Raw genomic sequence first — 7381 nt, 5'->3', positions numbered from 1 at the left:
TTCCTCGGGAAGTACATGATTTATAACCCGGCAGTAAGCTTTGAAGAGAGAGCTACGGTCTCCATGCCACCCTTAAACACGTACAGTGGCGTAGTCAAGAAAATTTTTTAACAGGTTCAAAAAATTTCAAGAGACAGACGATCAATTATCTATCACTTAAGTTTAGGTTTTCTATTAATTCGATGTCGAAATTACTGCGGATTCGATGACAAAATACATGATGAAAAAAGGAGTTTGTACAGGCTCGGCCGAACCTATTCCCTAAAAGCCATTGGCGAAGGTTGCTTAGGGCCCGGGGTGCCCCCTCCCCCCTTTTGGTCATTCATTTGAATGCAGACACATACATTTGTTTGTTTAATTTTGTGTGATGGGAAAAGTAAAAAATGTTTGGAAAATCACACGAAGAGACGACGCATTGATCGACAAAGTTACTAAAATAAACAATGACTTTTAGCCTTTGATACAACGGATATATCTAAAATGGACCAAATATGAATCATGATATATCACAAATAGGAAGTGCGAGCTAAGAGAGTTAGCCTTTTATACGGGATCATTCTGACAACGTGTTGGTACATTTGGAAGACTAGAAACGATGTCATCTTCTCAAATAAGACGGCTTGTTTCGCCAAAACTGCGGAGAACATTAAATCGTTGGGATTTCTTTGGATAAAAAATCGTTCGTCTTTCAAAAATTGTTGTGAAAAGATTGGTGTAATTTTTATGTTGTAATCTTGTCTTCTTTTCTTCAATTTCTAGCTTCTTGCTAGTTGTGTTAATGAAATTTGCCGTTCCAAAAAAAAAACAAAAACAAAAGAGTTAAGAGAGTTAGAATTTAGTGGGTACAAAAACTCAAAGGTACAATAATTGATGGTCATAAAAGCTAAGCTTTGCAAGCGAGGCTATGGAGAAAAAAAAAACATTTCTGTCTTTCAGCCGAATAAAATTAGGAATTGGAAGATTTTTTATTCTGTTTTACACTATTCGTATCTTTGGTATTTTTATAAGAACCGTAAAGTGATTTTTTTCTTGGGGCGAGTGGTTAAAAACCCCTTTTCTCTTGATGTAATTTGTATGTTATGTTTTCGGCTCCTTGCCGGATCTTTTTCTTCTATAAATCTGCCGTTCAAAAAAATTAGGCTTTGCAAGCGAGGCTTATTTAGTGTGTTTGGCCGGGTTAAGTGACGTAAGCTGCCAATCAATCATCTATACTCGGTCGAGTTTACTAGCTCATATTTCAGTATACATGGTTTCATATCTACATCATTTAAGTACATTTATTTGTGTAAAAATAATAATTAAATTCATAATTTTTCAAATGTTCTGCAAGCACGTATAGTTTTCAACGAAGGCTCTTTAACTTAGCGGTATTAAAGAGTTGGATAAGGTTCTAGTCTCCCTTAACTGTTTTATGTAAAAGAAAAAACACGTATGTACTCGAGTTTTATGACATGTTCTAGGGTTATAAAATTTGTTATCTTCTTTTTACAACTTACCAATTAATGATATATTGAAGATGAGACATGTACCGAAAGCCCATATAAATAAATATGTGCATCACCTAATCTTTCCGTTTCAAGTAACAAGTCTTGAAAATATTTATTCAAACTAACAATTTACCATAACAGAAATAGAAATAAGTAAATGCAAAAGCCAATATATGTTAGACAAAACTAGGATGGTATGTACCGTATATTTAGAAGGATATATAAATAACTTAATAACAAACATGGTGTATATTTGTGGCTTTCATTGAATCAGAAATATATTATCATAAAAATAGTATGAAGCATAGTCAAATTTCAAATTTCTCAATAATAATCCAAACAAGTTAACAAAATAAAATGATTAAACGATAGTTTTCGTCTATGTGGTTTATCTAAATATGCGGTTTTAGTAAAGTAGTTTCAAATCTGCGATTTTCGTCCATGTGGTTTCGTTTCACTTGTAATTAAACCTGACCCCACTAACCTCGTTAAATATGATCATTAAATCCATCAGCATACCCCTCACGTGAGGGGCAATTTTGTCCTTTTTTTCCTAAATACATCTTAGCCCCCCACGCGAGGGGGCTTGCGAATTATGGTTGGGGTTTATTTGGTGAGAAAAAAGACAAACCTACCCCTCACGTGAGGGACATGCTGATTGGTTTAGCGACCAGACTTAACGAGGTTAGTGGTGTTGGGTTTAATAGCAAGTGAAATGAAACCACATGGACGAAAATCGCAGATTTAAAACTATTTGACCAAAACTGCAGATTTGGACAAACCACAAAGATGAAACCCGCAGTTTACTCAAATCAAATACATATATCATAAAAAAGCATCACAACCTTTATTGAAAAATTTGTTAAGGGTTAGGTTAAACATACACAATTGATGGGTGACCGCAATCTGTTATTGTTTTGTTGGATTGATACGAAAATTTTAACCAAGTTTCAAAATATTAAGAGCTAAATAAAGAAGAAGATTCACATAAAAGGAGATACACATACACTTTCAAAATCGTTAACGACTTTCGTTACGTACGGTTTATTATCCGATTAAGTATATGCCCAATTACAACTAATAAAGGACACTTTACACTGTGATACAGTTACGATACAACCCTTCTATTATTTAATACCTAACATGTTAGTGTGCGATTAATATACAAACCCAAGTCGTTGCTGCTAAGTGCTATAACAACCATGAGATGCACCTTTGAAACTTGTTTTCTCCGGTTTTTCGTCTATTGACCTAATGATCGAAAGACGTGCGAAAAAGAATCACATTGTCACGTTTAATTTAAACACAGTACCTCGAGGCTTTTTCCAGATGCTCTAACTGTCTAACATTATTATGGTGCTTGATATCTGCTTATATAAGCTAAACTTCTTACTTAGAACGATTATTCAAGCTACCGAGCCAAGTAATTTTGTTTTGTTTATTTTTATAACAATTATTGTCACTATTAATGAATTCTGTTTATGTATATAATTTTATATTTAAGTACTCGTTTTTACTTATAGTACAATATTGCCTTCGACATCTCAAAAACGGCCCTGTCTTTAACACCCAACTTGAAATCGATCTCAACTCGGTTACAAATACTAAGGGTGTGCGTGCTGCGGTTCAGTGCGGTTTTAGGCTAAAACCAAACCGAAAACCAAAACTTCGGTTTTTAGATTTTTTGAAACCGTTCGGTTTCAGTTATTTTGGTTTCGGTTTTCATTTAGGTTTTGGTTCGGTTTCGGTTTTTGTCATTTAAGCTTGAAAATTTGAGGCTGAAAAAAAAGGTTAGCAAAAATAATAAATTTAAGTATAAATAAAAAAGTTAACTAATAGACTATTATATATTTGACCAAAAATATATGAGTTACATATTTATTAAATTCTTATAAATCACTTAAAATAATAAAAATAAATTAAAATTTAGGAATTCGGTTCGGTGCGATTTTTTCGGTTTTTATTACATGAAAAACCAAAACCTAACTGTTGGTTCGGTTTTTATAAAAACATAAAATCAAACCGTCAAATTTTGTTTCGGTTCGGTTTTTTCGATTTCGGAATGGGCTTTTCGGTTTCTTGCATACCCCAACAATTACCATAATGATATTGTACAACCTTTAATGATTAGAGTAGCACGTTTAACAAAAAAAAAGGGAAAAACTAATTATAAGTTGGTTTATAAGTAAAAATAAATAAATAATAATAATAATAATAACTTGATATACGTGATTAAATATTTTATACAATATGTGTGGTAAACTTGTACTTTTATTATACGTAATATATGTATATAAAATAGTGTGTCAACGCTTTACGGGTCAACAGCCGACTCCATGCATAGACATAGTACATGTGAATAATAATTGTCGGATAAAGATACAAATGAAAACTGTAACTTTGCTCACGTACCTCAGACTATATACTGTGTTGGACTCAGCCACGTGCAACTTCCCCAACCAACATTCATTTCCTCCGTATCATGTTTCATCATTAAATTTCTTATTAGGTTCGATTCATTCATATGATTAATAGTTGTTGTAAGTTTATGTTAAGTAGGGGTGTTATAGTCATTCTCACTTTATAAGTGAGGTAATAAGGTCGTTAGGGTGGTTTAAATCCCTCCCATAGTGTGTAAATATTTAGTCGTTCATAAAAAGAAGTAGGGGTTTTATAAGACAAGCCATCTCTGAGAATGCCTAAAAGATATCGGGCCTAAAAATAATATAAATTTGGGCTTTAAGTAAATTGTAAATTCGATAACTCAGATATAAAAAGTAAATGACCCTCGGAACATTTTAGGCCCTGGACAAGAAATAAAAATGTGGGACAAGTGACATAGATTTTTGTGTCTTTTTTTAGATATGGTTTAATAGTTACAATTATTGGATTTATGAGACAATAATTTAAAGAGAAAAGAAGAATAAGACACGTAAAAATATGTTGTGTTTTTTTCTAGATTTAATGCGACCTTTATATTTTCTTTTTTTACAATGCTTTTTCCAACTGAACTAAAAACACTTTGATGTACATCAACTGGATTTATAATCTAAATATGTTACTTTAAACATATATTTATTTTTATATAAAAAGGAAACAAAGATTGGGTCCTTCGGAAGGCTATGCCCGGAGCCGTAGCACCCCCCCCCCCCCGGGTCATGTCTAAATACGATGATAATTGGGTTATAAAGTTATATTTGTGTCTGATAAAGACTTTTTATATACATATAAAAAAACGAGTTGATAGGTTTACTAGCAATTGTGTGTGTGTGTGTTATTTATTTTTCGGCCTCTGGGATGATCGTACCTAAGACGGTTGACTTCCCTGCCTCCCCATCCCAGACGGCCCTGTATAAAGAGGTCGTGTTCAGTGGTTGGCTGGTTGAATCTAACATGTTTACTAATGTTAAAATTTTGATGGATGGTACGGTCTCTTCCTCCACTTTCTTGTATAAAAATAATGACCTAACACTTGTTTTAGAAAACGACATGATAATTTGTTGGTTTCCGGTCAATAGGTCTTTAGAAACATGGACTGTTTGGCAATGTTATTTCTTCTTGGTAGTTTTGTGTTCTTGTTGTCTTACTAGAATGAGATTTGGTTGTTTCATGCTCTTGAGTCTGTAGAAACGAATGTGTGTGAAATATGTAAAATATTATACAATTTAACTAAACAAGGATTAAAAAATTAGTATTATATACAATGATTTAAGCAGACATTTAAATTATTGATATTATTGTTGAAAATTAGACGGTATCAAAGGGTATGCTCTGTTGTCGTACTGGGTTAATTCTTGAGCCCGAGTTAATGGTTCGAGTTTAATGAAGTTAGGTTTGTTTATTTAATCAATTAGAGATATATCAATTGATACTACAAAAAAAATTGACTTTTAGCAACGACTTAAAAGACCCTAAAAGTGGCCACTAGTAATAGCGGCGGCATGTTGCCGCTAATGTGTGTGGTAACTGATTTATAATATCTAGTTTGATTATTAGATAAAGGAGGAATTTATTTGGTGTCTAGTTAGAAGTGCATATTAGCCTCTAATTGTATTCGTTTCTTTATATATCCGGTTGAGTTCATGATTAGGGTTATGAGAGATTGATCTACCTTTTGAGTTATTTTTCATTTCTTTTGAACGGCAAAAAATAAAAAAAGAAAAAGAATGGAGAGTTCATTATACAATCTCTTCCCGAAGCCACGTACCACATATATATGTACCACATATATATGTACATCACATCACCAAGGGCTATACGTTCGTTTTAATGGAATGGCAAAAATCTAAACATACTTTTAAAAGTTAAAAAGATTATCTCTTAATCATTCAGACTTGATGTTAGCTCTTAAGAATTCAGACTTAAAGTTATATTTTAACCATTAATAGGTTATGAATAATTAAGATGTAGCCTCTTAATGACTATTAAGAGGCTATAAAACAACCCCTAAACTAACACAAAGACATGGGTTTAATTAAAATTAAACTATTAACGAATTAAGGAAATATTATATCATAAAGTCATAGGTGATAGGTCCCACAATAATATTGTTGACTGTTAAACATAGTCTTAAATATTTACACACGCGATGTTGTTTGTATGGTTGTCAAATGTGACAATGTGTCTAGGCTTGAAGATGCAATAGTAACATATATATCAGTAACCTTTTGGGTTCCAGGTGATTGTACCATTTGTCTTTATTTCATTTAATTCTACTACAAATTACATAAAAATGGCTTCAATCAAATACTTATAATATAAACATTAAATGATTTACATATATATATGTTTGACATGTATTTTGAATATCATTAACTAATTTTAGCTACTTTGGTTAAAGTTGAATATAAATATATATTATGTATATAATGGTTGAGAACTATGATAACCGTATAATTATGTGTACATGGCACGGAAGATAATTGTATGTAATGGGAGAGAAACAAAGACACTTAATAAATTGTCTTGTGTATCTTGTTTATTATCCATATTAGTGACGCCACTACACAAATAGGCAAAGCGACGGAAATTTGTTACTAACCAGAGTGGTTAGCAACGGTATATGTGACCAAAATCAAAATGGTTGCAGAATTGGTGGAAAAATCAAAAGCAATCTTAAATTTAGCGACTAATGACCAAAATAGAAGCTGATTTTTTCAATCGTTAGTCTGTTGGATACGTAACGAACGAAAGTGTTTCAGTTGCATATATGGTCGCTAGTTTTAAAAAGTAGAAATAATGATTAAAAAATATCATTTGGTCGTAAAAACAGTTGAAAGTTTATTGACCAAAATTTTTCGTTCGCAAATATAGTTAAATATAAAAAAAAAGTAGAATGAAAGTTTATTCGGTCGCAAAAACGGTCAGAAATATAACTATAGAAAATTGTTTCGGCTACAAATACAATCGCAACCGTTACTAAAAAAATTAAATTTGACAATAAAATTAAAATTATATATGGTATGTTTTTATATAAAAAGTTATAAATGTATACTAATAAAATAATTAACAAATATTAAAACAAGCCAACCTAGCTTGAGAAATAAAGCTTGAAACAAACCAAACTCGAACTTCCTTAAAATAAGTAGTGCTCAGTCTTAGACGAGAGCTTTAACTCAGCTTTGCTCATCTATGCGCCTGACATGAAATATGTATGTAACAAAGTGAAAAAAAAAAAATATTTTTGTATTAAATTTTAATCATCCATTGTTAGAATGTTAGGCCTTTGTGATCCTGAGGTCAAACTCAGGTAGCGTTGAATACGCATAAATGACAATTGACAATCACTCGAACATAGTGAAATGGATCATTGTGAGGGAATGAAAAGCCTAGGATCACACGAGACGAGTATATTTATTTGCCAAGATGCACGCGTTTTGTTAAACTAAAAATAT

The sequence above is a fragment of the Bidens hawaiensis genome, unplaced genomic scaffold, assembly GCF_021521415.1.
Source record: "Bidens hawaiensis isolate Kalapana, Puna unplaced genomic scaffold, B.hawaiensis_p1.1 tig00013187_1, whole genome shotgun sequence".
Classification (NCBI taxonomy): domain Eukaryota; kingdom Viridiplantae; phylum Streptophyta; class Magnoliopsida; order Asterales; family Asteraceae; genus Bidens; species Bidens hawaiensis.
Note: the sequence above shows the minus strand (reverse complement) of the source record.